The sequence below is a fragment of the Borostomias antarcticus genome (assembly GCF_949987555.1).
Source record: "Borostomias antarcticus genome assembly, chromosome: 4".
Taxonomy (NCBI): Eukaryota; Metazoa; Chordata; class Actinopteri; order Stomiiformes; family Stomiidae; genus Borostomias; species Borostomias antarcticus.
In genome coordinates this window covers 12,912,167-12,933,687 of record NC_140237.1, presented here as the reverse complement: position 1 = coordinate 12,933,687, position 21,521 = coordinate 12,912,167, and the positions used below count along the sequence as shown (strand labels likewise).

The 21,521-nt window shown below is 42.9% G+C and overlaps 1 protein-coding gene across 1 annotated transcript in view; it reads left to right on the top strand.

Annotated features, from left to right (window-relative positions):
* The first annotated feature begins 13,218 nt into the window (after window positions 1-13,218).
* Window positions 13,219-21,521, top strand: part of glceb (glucuronic acid epimerase b) — a 63,154-nt gene continuing 54,851 nt past the window's right edge. The window contains exon 1 of the mRNA XM_084436939.1: window positions 13,219-13,372. The gene's annotated coding sequence lies outside the window, so the exon portion shown is untranslated. The remainder of the gene's footprint in view (window positions 13,373-21,521) is intronic.

The window sequence follows — 21,521 nt, the reverse complement described above, 5'->3', positions numbered from 1 at the left end:
TCACGCCTTCCTGCCACCAACTCCCCTTCGCGCCGAACTCAGCAGTTTTGTACACAGAAGCGACTTGCGAAGATCTCATTCCTTTTATGAATTATATGAGGAGTGGCGTAGCCTACACAGAAACAACCTCTTAACCACAGGGTTCTCATTCTAAAATTTGAACTAGGTTGTAGCCTATGCAATAAATTAGGCCAGAGTGAACTTCACATTTATTGAACAGGACAGACGAGGAAGACCATTGCCCCCCTCCCTAACAATAAACGCTCTTAACTGTCATACAATGCTCAAGCAGTAGGCTAGACTAGTATAAAACACCTAGCCCTAGTTGTTTGCCCATTGATGAAGTGCAATAGCTTCACTATCCTGTATTAAAGCCTTGGCCTTATCTTTTTGCCTGTGGAATGTCTGTCAGCCTACTTGTGCTTTTACACTGCAAATTACACTTTCCAGGATGTCACTGTATTGTTCGCCTAGCAAGTCCTTCAGTAGGCTACCACAACACGTGACATCACTTCATCACTGTAGGATATCCTTTGATATTTATTGAAGACTGATGTGCCAGTAGGCTCTGAGCAGAACCTAGACAGTTACAGTTAGAGCCTAGGCCTACAGTATAATCAAGATATTTGAGTCACATTAGAAAAACGATGAAACAAATTATAGCCAAGGTTCAAATTAAATATACATAAGAATATGAATGCACTAACCCTACTGTATTTTAAGATGTTGGGCCCTGCCAAGAGTCAGTAATCTCACCTTTACCTGGAGGAGAGCCCTGTCCTTGAATAATAATGCCATTTTCTATCCACTAGATGGACCCTTGGTGAAGGTAGAAATATTTGAAAGTAACATATGGATTGGAAAATTCTGATTGCAGTAACATAATTCTACCACATGGGGGTGATATTTATTTAAAAGAGGAGATATGACATAGCCTTGCTGTCCTGACAATATCCTGTCCCATAACATTTAGAGTAGATCCGGGAGGAGTGTGTGTGGGTCTAATCAGATCTGAATTCAGATTGGCTTAAAGCGTGCCCCTTATTGTTATTATTATTATTTGTATTTTTTATTTTACCTTAATTTATCAAATCAAACTTTATTTGTATTGTGTCTATAACACTCCCAATGAACATGCAGATGAGTAAAGCACTGTATCATCAGAAGTGCACATTACAGCCATTTTCAAAAGAGACAATGTTATTAATATACTAAGTGAAGAGCAAAGGTCCTAAAACTGAGCCACGTGGTATCCCTTTAGTTCCTACTCCACCCCAGCGATAGCGCAAGGCAAGAGGTCATGTTTTCGGTGGCGTGCTTGAGTATGTGCTTGTGCGTATTTGTCTGTTAGCAGAATTATGCAAAAACTACTGGACCAATTTTCACAACTTGGTGGAAGGGTGTAGCATGGTCCATCTTAGAACCCATACAATTTTGGAGCAGATCCGAAGGACAGGTCGGGTCCACGGGCTGCCCAAACACGGCTGGCCATTCACCCCCATTCATTTTTTGAACCAGGATTACACAAAAACTACCTGATCAATTTTCCTGCATCGGTGGAGGGATGTAGCATGGGCCAACTTAGAATCTCTTACATTTGGAAACAGATCCGAATCACAGTTGTCGTCCCCAGGCTGCCCAAACACATGGAATCTACTGCCCAAACACATGGAATCTACTGCAAGTTGTGAGCTCATGAGCTAACTGGCTATTCCACTCTTATTGTGCTGGATTAGCATTGGAAGCATTGGAACTGATGTGTCCAGGCAACAAGACCTATCTTAATTTATCAGACATTATTTCATGTTATTTCATTTCACAGCTATTTCAATGGCATGGTGGTCACAGATACGTGGTGTCAAGAGTGTCGTCATAGACACTAATAAGCAAATCTATCTATCTGTCCGTCCACCTACCCACCTATCTATCTATCTATCTATCTATCTATCTATCTATCTATCTATCTATCTATCTATCTATCTATCTATCTATCTATCTATCTATCTATCTATCTACTTACCTATCTTATCTTTTTTTATCTAATCTAATCTTTCATTTTTAACTGGAAAAAAATAAGCAGAGGTTGCCATCTTATTTTAACTGTTGGCAAATAAGCAGGCGGAGTTCCCCCGCTTAGCAGCACCCATGAGGGGTGGCTGGTCCCGCTGGGGGGGGGGGCACTCCGCCCCTCCAAGGTGAATGTAGGAGAAACTTTCATAGATTGGTTTATTGCCATCTGTTAATTTTTGGTTGCAAAACTCTCCATCTCTCTGCTACATGATAGAGAATATTGATGGCTGTATTGATACTCTTTTTGGTGTGGTCAGTGTAAGCTGGTCAGTCAAAGGCAACTATATTTAGATTCAGGCCAACACTCTGCATCTAACCCTTCATTACACATCAACCCACAGCACCAGGGACCTACCAGCACCATACAGCCCGTCTCAATCACACCACAGATGAACTGAAATTGCAGATGGCACTCAGAAGATATTGAATTTCCAATTTAAGGCCTTTCTTTTTACCAGTATGGAAAAATAAACTCTTGCGAGAGAGAGGAGAATCTCTTTTGAATTCCTAACTATACCTTTTGAGCAGTGAAAACTTTCAGCTGACAAAAAAAGAGCAGATTGTGAGAATCTGCGTCTCCACAGCCTTCTCAGTCATGTAGCCCTAGGATCATATATTCTTATTTTCTGACAGGATTTGGTATTCATCTGATTGTGGGACTCAGTGTATAAGATAATCAGCCTGTCTGTATATGCAATATCAGCCTGCTAAGGGCAATGTCTACATAATATTTTAAATAGTTGGGCTGTCATTCATTTTATGGTTGCAAATTTCAAGGAATTTCATTAATCGATAACTGTTAACCTTAACAAACGATAGTCGATTAATTGATAACAACGTCCCGCGCTGGACTGTGCTTTGCTCGCTTCATTTTTGTGTCGTCTTCCGCTCTGTCGTTGAAATTTCCCGGCATCCCAATTAGCCTTCACTACATGGCGTGGCGCCCTCATGTGCAGTCAGACCTTAAATCATGATTACATTTCACACAACTCCCGTTGAAAACGTTTGTTCCCCCCCAAAGAAGTTCTGTTCCATTAACAAGCAATTAATCGAGTAACCAAATCTTACTCAAGTAAATTATTATTGGCAATTAACTGATAGTCGATTAACTATTAACATCCCTAATTCATTTATTCACAACAATATTGAAATTCTACACGTTTCATGCTCTTTTTATGGAATACGTGTAAATTGCAAACAGGGACATCCTGATAGCCTATATGTATGTATTATGCCTACAGTAAACTACTTTGCACTTTGGGTCACTGAAAATGTTGCCCACTGCATCTTGACTGTTCATTCATGACATTTTGCCTTCGCCAAAGCACACGGCTATTGAGGAATCCTATCATCACCATGTTTAATAACAAAACCGTAAAAATGTGTGAGTGCTCCGGTCGCTCCTGATCAAGCCCAATTCAGAGTCCCTTGTCTGGGACGACTGTTTCCCTGAGACCCCTTCAGGCTTGGGGGGCTGCTTGCTCAGTGTCCCCCCATGCCCTGCCCCGCCCTCGGCCCTGTGACCAATCACATTGCGGCATGGCGGAGGAGGCGTAATTACATATTTACCGCTCGCTAATCTGCGGCAGTGCAATCACAAAGTGGTCTGTCTTGGTGTTAATCACAGGGTTGTGAGGCTGGCGGCACGCAGGCTACATGTGACCATGTCTGGAGGAGACCCCGGCCACCAGCTGGATTCATCCTGTACTGAACACCTAGAGGAGACCCCGGCAACCAGCTGGGTTCATCCTGTACTGAACACCTGGAGGACCGTACACCACAGCAGTCATATCGGACTAATGTGATGAATTTGCACAAAGTGAAACTATGCCACTTTTATTTTTTAGTTTTATGAGCAGGCTTCTAGCCAGGTACCTAAGGATTCAGTATGCGCTGCACGGTCACAGAGCCATGGCTCACCTTTATAAGATGACTAATGAGGTTGAGATGCTCTATTGTTCTCAGGTTACAGGCATTAATCCTGGCTCACCTGAAAGAAAGGAATACTTTACTTTATCTTTAGTTTGACTATTCTTTCAACACATTCCCTTCATATCTTAATTGATATGCTGAGATCAAAGAGGGCCGTTGGGGTACGCGGTGTTCCTATTCTGTGGTATTAAAGGGTCTTTCTTGATTTGAATGGCTTCCCCCCTGTGTAATATTCTCACAGCCAGACTTAATTTCCGTTCTGCTTTAAAAGGGGCCTAACCTAAAGCATGCTCCCCTTTTCCTGCTCATCAGTCTCTGAGACACATAGCTCAATATTCCCAGTTCAGAATCAGAGACAGAATCAGTTTATTGCCATGCAGTTTTACAACGTGCTAGGAAAGAACAATGTACAAAAGTAGTCCATTTAGTGTACTGAATATACAGTGTGTGTGAAGGTGTATGCCTGGCATTGTACAGTCCAAGTCAGAATTCATTAATAAACTGTAAACAGGCTACAAGTACAGTCACAAAGCACCAAGAATTCATTGTACAGAACATCAAAGCACCAAGAATTCATTGTACAGATGGTTTGACTCACTGAAAAATAGACCTGTTCTGTTGCAATGATGCCTGGGTGGTCGCTTCAATTCCTTGGTTACAATACTGAAAACGTTGTAGTAGAAGATCAACCCGAGAGCTATTTTATGGTCCTCCACAATGATTCTGTGGCACTCTGAATCTATTTAAAACTTCCCTGCTGCTGTCATTTAACAAAAAGAGAAAAGAAAGAGAAAAGCTCAGACGGGCCGACTGGCAACAGCACAGTAGCTCTCTCTCTCTCTCTCTCTCTCTCCCTCTATCTCTCTCTCTCCCTCTCTCTCTTCCTCTCCCTCTCTCTCCTCCCTCTATCTCTCTGTCTCTCCCTCTCTCTCCTTCTCCCTCTCTCTCTGTCTCTCCATCTCTATCTCTCTCTCTCTATCTCTCTCTCTATCTCTCTCTCTCTGTCTCTCCCTCTCTCTCTCTCTTTCTCCCTCTCTCTGTCTCTCTCTCTCTCCCTCTCGATCTCTCACACTCTCTCTCTCTTTCTCTCTCTCTCCTTCTCCCTCTCTCTCTGTCTCTCCATCTCTCTATCTCTCTCTCCCTCTCTCTTTATCTCTCTCTATCTCTCTCTCCCTCTCTCTTTATCTCTCTCTCTCTCTCTGTCTCTCTCCCTCTCTCTCACACACCTTTCGTCTTCACCTCATCTCTTGGAAGAGAAGTAGGCATGTGTTTTTTTCTTCTCTGCAGTGTGGAAAGGGAATATGAGGCCAGCCCCCCCCAGCGGTCCTTCAGTAGTCCCTCCTCTCTGTCAGGCGGGCAGGAGGCCGGGCGGCTGGGAGGTCCCGGCCGAGGAAGGGTACAGGATGACGGGTCTGAGGATGAGTCTTTTGATAAGCCGCACGCGGAGCAATCCCCCAGATCTCCAAGGCATCACCCGGCGACTAATGTTGGAGCCGCGCCCTGCCCCTCAGAAGAACAACCAATCACCTCCCTGCCCCTCAGAAGAACAACCAATCACCTCCCTGCCCCTCAGAAGAACAACCACTCCCCTCCCTGCCCCACAGAAGAACAACCAATCACCTCGCTGCCCCTCAGAAGAACGCACTGCCGTGTTCCAGTCCTGCTGGGCCGGACTAAAGCCCGGTCCGCTGAGCTGGGTGCTGAGTCTCAGTTTGTCGATGCAAGATTAGTGATGGATTGTGGCCTTAAAAAAAGCTGTGCTTTCATTCTCAAAGGACTACTTCAGCAGTTCTGAAAACACAGAAGCTCAATACAGAGATGAGTATGGTAATACGAGGAATGGGAAAGGTGCTGTCAATGCGTAATGAATGGAAATGAATTTGGTCTCCGTCGCAGCGAGCAGCAGTTTCCTTACTGATTTGTGGGGTCCCTTGTAGCACAATCCTAAACCCTAACCATAAAGGAAGCACACACAACCGACACAAGTGGGGCCCAACTCACCTCACCTGTGAAATGTGTTGTGTTACAAATCTGTGGCCATGAAATATCAGCATGTTCAAAGTGAGAGCAAACATCCCCATAAAGTCAGTTTTAGCACCAACATTTCTCTCTAGTTAAGCATCTTGCTACTTCATGGATGTTTTTTGTGTCACCTCACCTGGCTGCCATCTTGTCTCTCTGTGTTTATTCTGACCATTTCTCTGAGGGTAGTGGGAGTTGTAGCGTTGTAAATATTTATAAAGGCAATGCGCTATTGCTCTCTGTCTCCTACGGTGCTCTGCTTAAAGTACATCAACAAACACTGTAAGCATTGCCCATGAATCTTTTATGACCTCAGAGGGGGAGATAAAATGAAAGACAACAGAGGGTTGAGGTGAGTGCTCACTGCAACTCTGAAATGAAGTGCCAGGCACTCCTGACCCCACTGGAGCAGGTCTAGGCCTCCTTCCGCTAGCTCTGGGGATCATGGGAAGACTTGCAGATGTGGAGGCAAATTTGTATTGTAAAGCGCTTTGTGCATTCGTGCTGTGAAAGGCGCTATATAAATAAAACTTACTTACTTACTTACTAGGAAATATATTTTTCTGGGCAGCAATGGGTTTATAAAGGTTTATCTGTGATGAGCTAATGATCAAAATATGTGTGGGTTCTTGAACACACCCTTAGAGACATTGAGGAGAGGCATGGGTAAGGCAGCCAAAGTCACCTTTGGTGACAGCAATATCGTCAATGACTGACTCTTAATCCTCGTGTCTTGTGGCCATTTAAGGATTACATCTGTTGAATGTCAAGTTAAAGGACAAGGCATTAGTCATCTTCAAGCATATTCAGAAGCACATGGTTGCTATTGAACAATTTCCACAATCATAGTAATTACTCTATCAAATCAGGGTTAAATGGCTGCTGCAAGGTCACCTTGAGGAGCTTATGGGGGCCGAGCTGGAGAAGCAATGAATACAGATGTGTATGGGCTTATTTTAGGCTTAATCGTTATTCATGAGCTCAATACAATACATTTATGCTACATGCATACTTAAATGTAGGCTTATTTCGGTCATAATGAAGTTTGGCATAGCCTACTATTTTTTCACAAGATAGTTTGAATGTACAGTATCTATTCATGTGTCTCTAATGACAATTGCCAATGGCCAGATTCCATTTTAACTGCAAAGCCTCATCTATAAAGCCCTTCAAGTAATGAAAATAAAGGATGGTACAGTATATGCCCTCATGAAATTAGCATGATGTTTTAGCATGAGGTTTAGAGTTGTGGTTTCCCCGTCTGCGCGCCCTCCCACCCCGGCACGCGCGCTGAGAGCGCAGCGGCGCACCTATGGCTCATCAGTATTCAACGCACCTGCAGTCAATCAGCTGCCTACAAGAGGGGTTCCTGCTGAGCAGTCGTCGCCAGATTGACGTCCCACACTTCCCCTCCCTATTCCCAATAGACGCATCGACAGGCTAACCCTAACCTTAACCCCTGACCTCTGGTTCTTTCTGACCGTTAAAGGAACTTTATTTTTTTCCATTCCATTCTCTAATCTTCTTAACATGAGGGCTCTCGGGGTACAACAAAGTTAATTTTGCCTACTAGTTTTGCATTTAGAATGCGTTCTTTCTTGGCCTAATACCATTTGATCTACACGAGGCTGCAGGACCCACATTTTCCTCCTGTCAGACAAACAAGCCACTTGGCAGGTTCCCATGCTGCAGTGACATATTATGCTCTACTTCGTAATGCAAAATGTGACTGTAGAAATACTTAAATGTAAGCACATAAGGGAAATCAATGTAGCTGAAATTCTGTGGTGGAGAAAAAGTTGAAAGGTTGGAAGTTAGATGTCAGATTGATTTAGAGGTCCAGAGAAAAGATAGTACTGAATGTCTCCATCCGAATTGATCCCTTTCTTTTCTCTCTCTCTCTCCCCCTCTCTCTCTGTGTCTCTCTCTCTTCAACAGCTCAGTGTTTTTTTGCACAGAGGTTAATATCAGATAGGTGGAGCAGCACATTAAAATGGCGCACCTCTCCCCCTTTTCCAAAAATGAATGTTATAGCAATATCGCACTCACATGCCTAATAGTGCTACGAGCCTAGGGTGCATATTTCACTCCAAATTGATTACAGCGATCAGTCTATGCAAGATGAGATGCCTATGCATCTCCGTCCTACCAGTCCTAAACAGAAACAAGCCAGCCACGCACATAAGCCAGGCTGGACCTGGCCTGGTTAGCAACGCACATAAGCCAGGCTGGACCTGGCCTGGTTCCTTCATCCTAGTCTGACCACTGCCTGAGTCATAACCTGCCTGGACTACCTCATTTAACGGCTTGACACCCGCTTGTCTCAACACCAACCTAATACTAACCCGACCATCACCTGCCTCCTATTAAGCCCATACGTGGGCTTTTCCACTAAACCTGCCTGCTGGGTCTGCTCTTGGGTCCCTCTACATTGAGAGAATGCATTTTGCCTGTTATCCTTTAATAACCAATCCATGTTAGATAGTAGGCCTAATTGATGAACCCTCTTGTGATGTTTGGTATGAGGGGCCTAATTGTGGAACCCTCTTTTGATGTTTGGTATGAGGGGCTCTCGGAGACCAATAAGGCAAAACTGTGGAGGGTGATCACTGTGGGGGCGGAGCTCTGAGGAGGTGATCACCCTGGGGGCGGAGCTCTGAGGAGGTGATCACCCTGGGGGCGGAGCTCTACGGGGTGCAGTGCTCAACCCTCCAGCAGCTCTGCGACCAGAGGGCAGTGAAGAAAGCAAGTAAGATCATCACAACCTCACAACCTCAGCACCTGCGTACAGATCCTGCCCTCTGGTATTCTGTATTTCAAACTAACGGGCAGAGCAGGCTTCATCCCTTCTGGGATGAGACTCCTGAACAAACATAATCCCTCCACCGCTCCCCCCCATGAGTGGATGGACCAGCCCCGGTGGACTAACACCCCCTATGTGGACACAAACATGCACACAATGCACAAACACTTCTGCACAAAATTATTTTTAGAGACCCCACCTCTTCCCTTTTTTATTGTGATTTTTATTATGATGTGATGCGATGGACTGTGATGGGTTTTATTTGTCTGACTTAAACAAAATGAATTTCCCTTGTGGACAATAAAGACGTCTAATCTAATGTTTTAACATGGATGCACAGCAGTGCAATCTCAATGTGACACAGCTACAACTCTTAGAATATACAGGTATGTGCCATTTTTTCACTCGACTGACTAATTGACTGATCACTGGGGGGCAGTAGTAGTAGCGCTTGTTACTGTATTGAACCACTGCCCCCCCTCTATCTCTCCTATTATATTGTTATGCAGCCAAATCTGTGTTGGTCTACTACAGCTCATCAGTCTCATTTGACAGCTTGAATGTTGTGTCAGCAATGGTCAGTGGTGATGGAAAAATCTCAATACCCAAATATTTAAAATGGTTGACGACTGGAATCAAAGAAGGAAATGTCAAACACCTCATGGGTTCATTCAGGGGTAAAAGAGGAGACTTTGCCCAATTTATCTTATAACCGGATATGTTACAAAATTTCTCAAAAACAGACAATATGACAGGGATTGACTGCTGCGCATCGTCAGCATAGACAAGGACGTTGTCCGCATACAAAGATACATGAAGTTGAGTTGTAGATCTGGTGATACAGTAGGTGTGACAGCATTATCCTGACGTATCGTATGGGCCAGAGGTTCCAGAGATGATATAGAGAGCAGAGGACTTAGTGGGCAGCCCTGCCTGGAGCCCCTGGCGACATGAAACAGCGAGGAGCAAATCCTGCCAGTCAACACCGTTGCAGTCGGGTTTGCATACAACATCCTAACCATGCATTGGCGATTTTATAGGGGGGGCAGGGGGGGCAAGTGCCCCCCCTGATTGGACAGCCCAACTCTGCTCAGATTCTTTTTTTTTTTTTACTAATTAACACAATTATTAAATACATAATTGTGGTTTGTACCAGTTTGTGTTAGATCATCATTAATTTTAAAAGTGTATTTATTACTTAAACTAGGCTACCTTTGAAAATATATATTCATAATCCACTAATGGCACAACTCGTCCGTCGAAAAAAATGAGATCTGACTGTACTGCTCAGTGCTCAACAAGCTACATCTAGCCAACCTGCTCATAATGGCAAAAAGAGCTATAAAAACAATTTACCACTTCTTCATAAAATAAAATAAAATCTGGCAATGCTAATGAAGAAGCTTCCACTCGAAATGACAGCGCAGCAGGTGCAATCGAATGCAGAAGTGCTCCAGAGGCTATCGGAGCTAGCACTAGCACTAGCACTAACACTAGCACCAGCACTAGCACCAGCACTAGCACTAGCACTAACACTAGCACTAACACTAACACTAACACTAGCACTAGCACTAGCAACATCACCATCGGCGAGGAAGCTAGCACCAGCAGGCAGTTGCAGTTTGATGTTGTGATGTTGGGTATGGCCTAGTGCTCGGTCATAAAGTCATATTGACATGCTCGTGGTGTCTAGATGAAGTTTGATGCGTTGTACATATTGAATTGTCATACGGATTTCTCATTAGCATACTGTTCACAACTGGTATTCTTTGTAAATAGATGGGACGAGACGGCAGAAGTTTTTTTTTTTTTTCTCACGTCAAAATGTTGCCCCCCCTACTCTCAGAGGGTAAAATCGCCTATGTAACCATGTGAATGAAAGTGGACCCTAGGCCCATAGCATCCAACACTGACCAGAGGTTCTGCCACTCCAGGCGGTCAGACGCCTTCATAGCATCGAGCAAGACCACCGCTGCAGCAGAGGGAAAGCCAGGAGCACCATTCATTATATGCAACAACCTCCTGACATTATCCGATGCCAGTCTAGATCTGACAAAGCCAGTCTGGTCACAATGCAAAGTCTGATCATGAAAGGTTGGAGTCGGAGCGCAAGAGTTTTAGCCCAAAAAAATTATATCAGCATTAAGGAGGGACAGAGGCCTATAATTGCTACGGAATGTTGTGTTAACCTGCCATGGATCAGAAAGAATACAGCCATCGCTCGATTTAATGGTGGCCGCTTGGCTCTAAGCCTCATAGCAAGTAAATGGCTCGGCCTGGCTCCATTAAAGTAATAATTTTGTCGCGTTTTGTGGATTTAAAATTCTGCATGTTGTTTGAGAATGGCATTTATTTCTTTTTTAACTGACTCACGTTGTAGTGCCACACGATCATCATAATAACGTAATGAATCATCCAAATCTGCAAACTCAGACTCCAGCATATGAAGCCTGGTTGTTTTATTTTTCTTAAGAGTGGACGCATAGAGGGTAGCATTGTTTCTGATTAAACCCTTTGTAGCGTCCCAGAGTATCCTTGGTGAAGAGTCTGACCAGAAGCTTTGCATGGAAGTCATCCGGAGTCAACATGACAGCTGACCCCCCTTGGAAACCCGCTGTGCCCCTCTCTAGGGGGCAGCCCACCACTCTTAAAAAGTCCAAACCTAGAATACTGTACACGGCTCCTGCACAGTAGCTACCCACACTGGATGACACCCCGACCCCCCCCCCCCACCGACACGTCATCATGCCCTTGCCTTTCAGTGGTGCCAGCTCACCCATGCATAGCTGCACAGTGGGGGCTCCAACTGGCCACCACATCAGGCCTGACCAAAGTCACTTTTGACGCCGTGTCCACTAGGGCTGAGCAGGAAACCCCCTCCACTGAGACAGGGACATGGCAAGAGTCCCCCACTCTGGTGCGTCCCCTCATTTAGTAGCGCTTATCCAAAGCGACTTACAAGTACAATTTAAGGGGCTAGCCAAAAATATTTCACTGCTCATTGTGGTGGTATGATGTGGCATGTGACAAATAAAACTTTGAACTTGAACCCAAAGTCTGTTTCCACTCCGCACTCAACAGAGAAAAGTGAATCAGAAAGCTGAACTCGACGACATAACCAAATAGCATGACCATCTATACACACAGGCTGAGCTCATTACCCAGCATGCAAGACTGGATGCAGAGTGAAGCTCCTCATTGTGGGTCACGAACCCTTTCAACAGGAGGGCTGAAATGACGGATGATTGCATGAACAAAGTGAATAATACATGGAGCTGAGAGAGGGAGGAGCTGTCAGATGCAGGGTATGCAGGGTATCATGTGATCTGAGGGATATCAGAACCCCCACCATACTTCATACAGTACTTCACATACTGGTAGGTTACACACACCACACACACACACACACACACACACACACACACACACACACACACACACACACACACACACACACTCACACACAGAGGAAATAGTCTACTCACACCATGTTGAAAGTTAGCTGCTGTGATGAAGAAATCAGATATTTAATTTTATTGTGGACATTTTGCTCCACTGATTAATAAACATGTCATGTGATTGTTGCTGTATCTTTGAGGCAGGGAATGTAAACAAAGCATCAGCCCTTTATGTGAGTTATGCAAGCTACTGCAGTAGACTATGTTGTTGTTTTCAAAATGCAGAGAGTCATGCTCTGATGAGAACCTTGTTCATTAGCCAAAGTATAGCCTGCAGCCGAAAACACTCTCTCTCACACGCGCGAGAACACACACACACACACACACACACACACACACACACACACACACACACACACACACACACACACACACACACACACACACACACACACTAGCATCTTTCTCCTGATGTGCAGTAAACAAAGATGCATGTATTTATTGATTGGATTCATTAAAGGATTATGGGTGTGTTCAACTGTATCATCTGGTGTGGATATATATGGTATTTTCTTGTAGTCTAGGGTGCCATGCACTTATTCTACATAAACAAGACATTTGGACCTTAGTATTAACTTTCGTGATAAATTGTCCTTTGTGATATTGTAAATTATTAATATGTATTTTCATGTGTAATACATGGTTTAAAAGACAGTAAGATTGTTTAGCCAACAAATTAGTGGACATGAGTTATTGTTGAATTATTACAGGGGTGAACACAAAAACGGGAGCAATGTATTTGATTATTATCCACAAGGGCGACCTCCAGCGTCAGTCATGGAAAAAAACAAGAGAGAAATGCTATGATTTCATTGGACAGTGCTATTCTCACTGGAATCTTTTTATTGGTTCCCGAAAACAACCCCCCTCCCGTGCTGTCTCGCGGCGTCAGACCAGGGACGCAGACGCTTGATTGTGTTCACTAATGTTGCACGAGAGAGCAGACGAGGCTAGCAAGTCTTGTGAAGAGAGAAATTCAGGGAGCAGATAATGATACTTCATTAGCCTAACGTTATCTGTTCGAGGAAAGTCTCTGGATATTCAGCACAGTAGATATCTGATCGGGACATAACGAGCTCTGTCGCAGGTAAGTCAGACGTCTTCACGCTTTCTCCTGTCTTTTCGCCCATTCAAGGCTAGCTTAACATGTCTTTACAATCCATAATAAGCAAGAGCAGAGCTATGTTAGCTAGCTAACGTTAGCTAGCTAACGTGAATGTATCCAGGCGTACTAGCAACATAAGCTATGCGTAGCTATCTAACTAGATGCGTAAGGAAATATTCACAACAACTAGATGGCCAGCTATGATAAGCCAACATGACACGTTTCGATACAGACATGATTCGTAACTTCAAAGCTGACCGCAGACACTTTCTGTGCTGTGCTAGAATGCATGCTTAGCTGTCTATTTAGCTAGCTAACTAGTAACTAGTAATGTGTCCTTGTATTTCCTGGGTGCTGTAGTTCTGATTGCCGGCTGTGGCTAAATTTGCCACCCGTTTGCAACGTTTTTTAAGATAAATAATTATTTGCAAGGGCTTGTTCAAAATATCACTGACACGTAGTTAGCTTGTCACAAAAGCCTTTCTTTCCCTTTCTGCCTTCCGCTGCCCATTGTACAGTGAAGCAAACTAGAGTAGCCTAGTTCTACGTGGCTACTGTAGTCTCATCAACCGAGTTGTCTTAACATCAAAGGTTAGCCAGGTGAATAGCTTGCAAGCTCACACCCTGCTTTACGTTACCATAAATAATAATTGCTTTAAAGCCTTAGTCCCGTTAAATCAACAACAAAGCGTCCTGGACCAGACTAAGTCAACACTTGCCACTTTTTCCTGTCTGTGTAATCTATCCACACACCGTTATAAGTTGGTTAGCTAAACTAAACGGCATCTAACAGAAATCCTGACTCTCAAAAATCATGCAAAGCATAGAGTTCAGCCAGTTTCCTCAGCCTAGGAAGGGCTAGTGAGCTTCTGCTTGGAGCTAGTTATATGCCTTAAAGCTACAGAATGGTCTCTTCTTGGCACTGTGCACTTTATGACTCTATCTTTGATTTAGTTGCAGTGTGTCCTTCCAAAGCCATTTCAAAAGTCCCCTCTACGATGAGTGCCCTTTGAGCACATTTTGTCCCAACTTGAAATAGAACTATATTATTGTGATTGATGTTCAAAATGTAATAAAAAGAGTCATTCCAACTTAACCAGAAGATGCCCACAAGTTAAGAGGAATGAGGCTAAAGGCAGATAGTTTATATAGATTTAATGTTGGCTTATTGTGTAGTGTTCTGATTGTGGCAGTTTCTTTGGCTCTGTTGCTCCTCCTTTGCAGTCTTTAGAATCTTAGCAGTCTGTCCACCTTTGTGTGTCTATATTGTGCGTTCGTGGTGGCTAGTTGGTTCAACAATGCTCCTTGTATTTCTTACCCCAGCTAGTCGACTCGTTGACTATTCGAACCTGATTCGAACGTTTTGCCTTTAATTGACAGATTTATTAGGTCGAGTAGTCTCTTGTTCTCTCATAAAGCCCGAGCTACAGTACAATTGCTTGTATGAGCAGACTTATCATTTGTACACTAAACTGTAACTTTTATTCTTGTATTTTATTTTTCCTGCATTTGGTTTTAAAGGTGTAATATGTAATATGTGGATTATTTTCCCCATCTAGTGTCTAAAGATAAGAACTGCAACAACACAACGTATTGGTTGCCAAAATGCCAGAGAATGCACCGTTTCAGTCATACTGTGATAAGATCTTCACTCCGAGAGGAACAAAACGTTACACTAATCAGTAATCACAATCAAGTATTTCAGAGTGCCATGTAATAAGTTACGTTAGATGCTGTAGTGTGGAGACAATGTTAGGTCTGGCTATGCAGATTCCAAAAAAGATAACGATAGCTTGTTAGCTAGCTTACCGGTCTAGTAGAAAAGTAGCCTTGTCACCATGCGACTTTATCCCATGAAACTCCATAAACTCCGTTCAACGAGCAGAGGCTGGCCCGATATTTTCCGACTTTTTGCTCCTTCTTCGGTTACTGAGCTTTTGAGATTCGTATCGTACGGTTCGCCGGGGCTCAGGGGGAGAAGCAGGACGACGAAACTCTGCCATTTTACCAAACGTTTAGCTGAAAAGAGTGAGCGGAAGTGGATGGAAAAGCTGCCATTTTATAGTCGCACACACACTTGATGCTAACCAACATCTATAATGCTGCTAATTCATGGAAGTATAACATTAGCTGGCTGCTAATCTCACAGTGGTGAAACTAGAATAGTAGGCTACCTGGCAACCCAGCGCGCAGTACCAACGCTGTAATACTGTTGGCTGGTATGATATCAACATAGTTGTAGAGTGTCATTGTCGGGCCGTCAAAATTATTACATTTCATAATGTAATAATTTCAGACAAAATAAAAAAAATTATGTAAAAGAAATACTTTTACTCTGCAGCCTTCGCAAAGCCCTATGGATGTATCATTTTTGAAAAAAAAAATAAAAAATCCACATATTACATATTATACCTTTAAATGTCATTTTATGATGTGTTTTTTTACAGGCCGGGGATGGCACAATCAGTCACTCTTAAGACATGCTGATACTGAAATAATAATTTTAAAGGTATGTTAGGGCTGCCCCCTGAAAGCCGATGAGTCAAATCATCAGTTGGAGACCCTTAAGGCGGCTGAGATTTTTAAAGTCGAGCAGCTACTTTTTTAGCTTTTTTGCTCCACTGTCAAGATGTGCTGGTGGGCCACTCACCTGTCTTGTGATTTATAGGACAGGCCAATCATTCATTTAAGACCTAGGCTATTACCGAAGCTATCTGTTGTGCAGGAAAAAGAGACTGAAGACCTTCAGCAGAGGGAGGAGAAAGCAGAACAGAGCCCCTCTCCCCTCCTCTGAGTCTAGTAGGGATGTTACCATGCGTTTTTTTTCCCCCACTGACTAATAACTCCATGACAACACCGGTGTTACCGGTAACACCGTCTAGCCTCAAATAAGAGAGTGCTTACTATAGCCTTTAATGTTAGACCTTTGCCTTACAACAGCACTGTTGTGTAGCCTATTGGTGTTGTATGCCTCCACGGCTTACCTGCAAATGCGCAATCAGTGTTGTCAGATATAAATGCTACTCGGTCCTGTGCCTCTTTATCAATCAATCAATCAAAGCTTTATTTGTATAGCGCATTTCATACCCAGAGGCAACACAATGCGCTTTACAGAGAACAAGGGAGGTGGGCAGACGTCCCACCCCTACATATTCCAGAGGGAAGCAAAAAAACAGTATCACCCGGGGGCCAGATAAGTGAGCTGTAAAAAATTCTTCCCTGACCCCTCTCAACAAGCCAATCGAGCGAGAATCAGAATGTGTTTATTGCCATGCAGTTTTTCAACATAGCCTACTAGGAATAGGGAGCAAAGCGTAAAACTACACCGTCTACTGGTTTGGTTCGCACCCGCCCTTCTGCTTGGGAGAAAATGTTTAAATAATTCTTAGTCGATATCAACACAAAGCTTAATGACAACACTTACCATTGTGGATAGATAAGACAATTAACTACTAACTACATCAACTTCCATCGCAAAAACGTGCAGTTTCTCAAAGGTACTTTTCATTTATTTTACGCTTTGGTTACTTTACAGAGAACTACCCCTCCAGGTACCCTGCTGTGTTTTGAGCACTTCACTGGAGAGTGCAGCTGACCAGAGCACTATGTTGGTGTGCTTCATAAACATGCTAGATTCTGTAGGCTGAGAGAAATCCAGTGCTGTCCACCTCTTGAAATTTGGTCCAATTTACTGACCGCTAGATCAGTAAAGCCGTTCTGATCGCTAGCGGCTAACGTTGTTAGCATAAGTGAACAGAGTAGAACATGGCAAAAAAATCACGGCTAGTGGACATCAGTGTCTGTGTATGTTTAATTTATCAATTATAGGCAAATTATGGAATATTCCGCAATGTTCTGCATTTTACAGTTGATCCTATTTTTATTAGGTGAACTAATTCAGCGATTCCGTCTGCTGAAATGATAGGGCCCTACTTCAAGCTTTAGGCCTATTTCTGATTGGCAGGTTTAGATTGACTCACAACCTAGAAAGAGCCATTCAGAAACTAGACTTGCCAACGGGACCTGTAACCTAGAGGTCTATAGGCCTACCTAAAGATAGAGAATATTATTATGAAATTCCCAGTTATCGTTTTGTAATTAAAAGGCTTGCCTTAATCAGAAGACAAAGAATACAGTGTAAATGCATAAGTAATAGGCCTATAAAATAAAGAAAATCAGTAGGCTATTTTATAGCATTAGGCTTTTATTTTTAAAACCACAATAGGACAATCGTCCATCGCGATGTTTGGATGTGCACAACATCATGATGTCATATTTGAGTACATATCGCCCAACCTTAAACGGAACATCCTTAAGTGTGATTTGGTGGATCAGGCCTACATCGTTTCAATAGGGTCTATTTACAAGGGGTGGAGACTGCGCAGCCATCGGCCACTATCAGAGGCCGGTTCAGCCGCTAACCATAGTTTTAAAAATTGTTGTGTTGATTAATTGCCAAACTGATTAATTGGTCGACCTCTAGTTGCAGTTTTGGTGAACACAATGTAGGCTATTTTACTATTTAGTTTGGTGGACTTGTAAGCTAGATGAGAACAAAAACAGCTCCAATGCCCAAGCTATAGGCTACCATGATTGCTAAATTGCAAAGAGTGGTAACATTTAATACATTGAAGAACCCACGTTGTTGAAAACTTCCCAGGCACTGAATTATTTCACTGGAATGTTCAGTAGACCTGTTGTTGAAAATTATCTTATGCAAATTGATAAATCTTGCAATTTTGCAGACTTATCACTAATCAATTAGGATGTTGGGTTCATCTGCATGAACAAGAAATTTGAAAGGAAATTTGTTAGAATGTTCATTTGAAAAGAACAAGCTAATGTAGCATTTTTATACTTGAACTTGTCTTTTAAAAACATTAATTTTATCATCAAAATGATTTAGTAGGTATAGGCCTAAGTATCAGACCAATTATGCCTATTTGTATTCTATTGTGGCTTCTGCATCTGTTTTCCTATGAGACGTTACAGACAAAGCTTCCTGCTACAGAATCCTGTTTTTTAAGCCATCTTCTGTTTTTCTCCCTATATTGTTTGTCATGGGAGTTCAACTTCCTTTTCCAGAGTTTCTAAAAGTAAACTACTTAAATTATGAGCTTTGAAATATGCCATCTGAAAAGTGTCCCAGGAATGATAACTCTCATAGTGAAAAGTATTATTTTTGCCTCCTGCCCAACAGCAGAGTTTATAAAGCCTAGTGAGTGCCATCATGATGATTGTGTTCGCCTTTGTTCAGCTCTACGGTTTGTTGGGAGGCCTTGATAGGCTAATCCATGCTGCTAGGTAAAACAGCCAATCAGGTGGGATGTTCAGGGCCAAACAGACAGATGGTCACTCTACTGCTGCCCATCCCCTGCTGGAGTTGACCAGGAAATCCTCTTTAAATTACCTTTATCTCTTTGGATGTGCCAGTAAAGTGGCAGGCCTTGAACATATCCCCTTTGTGTTTTCCCATGAATAGGCCTAGCATGTTAACATGCTCTGTAACAGTGCCGTTTTTCTTCAGTAAATCCTAACTACAAGTTACATTGTCATTGTGTATTGTACAGACATAGCACCTCAATATCTATGGGACAGGCTTAAAATTAAACAGTTTCAATGGTTTGAAAAGCAATGTATTTGGCCCATTTCTAAATTAGGCCTTAGCATTGGTTATCAGCTGGGCTAAAGCTTAAATAAAATATTGATCAGCCAGCCCTTAAACTTTTGGAATAAGTCAAGTTGCCCAATTCACGAGGCTGTGAGTCCAGTGTTTCTCCTACCATTGCCTTGTAGGGGTGGTCCACCCCTCCTGAAAGACCCCCCTCCCTCCAAGACCCCCCGGTCGCTAACGTTTTTAGCATAAGTCAATGGAGTTTAACATGGCGACAATTTGCTTCGCGGCTAGCAGACATTTTCTGACAATGAGAGATGATGAAATGAAAATATTTCCGGTTGCTGTAGCTAGCTACATAAATGTAACCACAGTTTAGTGTCTTCTGTTAACTTACTTTGTAGGCTAACATTAGCAGGGCTGTGTTGAAGACTAAATGGCGTTGCATTCAAATTCACATTTTTCCCATTTATACATTTTCAACAAGTGCAATTTCTTTTCAGCTGTTCAGCATTCACACGCATTTTCAGTGTAGAGAAATGCGCCGATACTAACAAATGCCTTATGCCTTATCTATGACAACACTGTCGACACCATATATCCGTGACATGTCAATGTCATTTTATTTATATAGCACCAGTGTTTCCCCTACCATTGCCTTGGAGGGGCGGCCCGTCCCCCCAACGGGACCCCCCGCCCCTCCTGAAAATGCCCCAAAAATAGCGGACTTTTAGATTGCTAACAGTTTTAGCATAAGTCAATGGAGTTTAACATGGAGTTTAGCAATAAACTAATTCTAATTCTGATTATAAAGAAGGACAGGACAGAGTGTAACGTTGATCTTAATCTTACCTTACTGTGATCGCGCATTTGCAGGCAAGCTGTGGAGGCACACAATGCCAAATTGCCTCCGCAAATCTGTTATGCACGGAACGCTGCAAGAATAGGCGAGAGAGTAGGTGGCTAGAATAAGCTAGCCAGCTAGCTAATGGCAACAGCCACTAGTTTAGGTTAGCTAAACACTTAGCAAAGAAAAGAAAACGCACACCGGGAATATTCAGAGAGGTGCTGGTTTTATATATTAGGTTAGCTGAACAGCCAACAAAGGGCTAGGTTAGCTGAACGTTAGCTAGGTTAGCTAGCCACGAGACGCTATAGCAATAACCCTGAGCTCTAAATGCCTTCCCAATCAATGAGACGTGGTTATAAAAATGTTTTATTGATGAAAAGGGTAAAACTGGAGAAAAAAATAGAAAACTCACACTGTCGTTATCCCAAACAAACTAACAGACTTGCTTAATGTGGAATCTGTGCATTGATCGATGCAGTCCGTTCAAATAGGCATCAAAAGATAAAGTAGGCCTACTTAAAGGCAATGGTAGGAGAAACACTGTATTCACAGTCTTGTGAATTGGGCAATTTGACCTGTTCCAAAAGTTTAAGGGCTGGCTCATCAAAATTTTATTTAATGCTTTAGCACAGCTGATAACAAATGCTTAGGCCTTATTTATAACTTCGCTGCCAATTTTGATTGACTGTAACGAGAGAACACATTCAAAGATCAAAAATCCCTGTAAGACTTTTTTGTAGACATTACTCTATCGATTGTGCCAACCGAGTTTCGTGTAGATTGGTGAGAATCCCTAGGACGAGATAGATTTTGTGTTTTTCACATAATCCAAAATGACATAAAATCCAATATGGCGGAAAAGGACGTCATGGCGTGCGTTGAACTCGGCGTGAGCCAAGGAATCCATTTGTACCTCGTTTTTGAAAATCAGACTTACAGGTCAAAAAATGCGTGCATAAACACAACTCCAACTTTGACACGTTGATGGCACTGGAGTGTTTGAGATGATGACATTAGACTTGATGACAAGAGTCATGGGACTGTCATGAACAAGTGTGCCAAAATGAACAACTTTTTACCATACGGTTCTACGGGCTGCCATAGACTCCCATGGCGGAAGAAGAGGAATAATAAGAAAAGGTACAAACACAATGGTGGCCTATGCATCTTCGTTGCTTGGACCCCAAATATAATGACCGGAATTTCTTCCATTTGTCCGGGACACTGAAATGTTCCCAGACACATGAACTGGAAACCCTGCCACCCACCCTGAAAAAAAATCCTAGGGGAACACTGGAATTATTTAAAGCCAGAGTGAATTTCTCTGTGGTAATGGTTGCATTCAGGTTGAGGATGAAGGAGCATTTTGACAACAATATTTTGTCTGTACCAAGGGTCAGAAATGACAGGAGGATACACAAAAGCACAACAGAGACTTTATTTTTTAAGGAAGCTACGCAGCTTCAAGGCAGACATAACAACAACTGAGACTGTTCTACCTGACCTTCATTCAGAGTGTGGTGACCTTCGCCATCCAGTGCTGGGGTGGAAGTCTGTCCATCCAGAACAGAAACATGCTGGACAAGGTTACTAAGACCGGGGGAGGAAAATCACTGGCTCAGATGTTCAGAGTATCTCTCAACTCTGATCAGTATACCATCAACCTT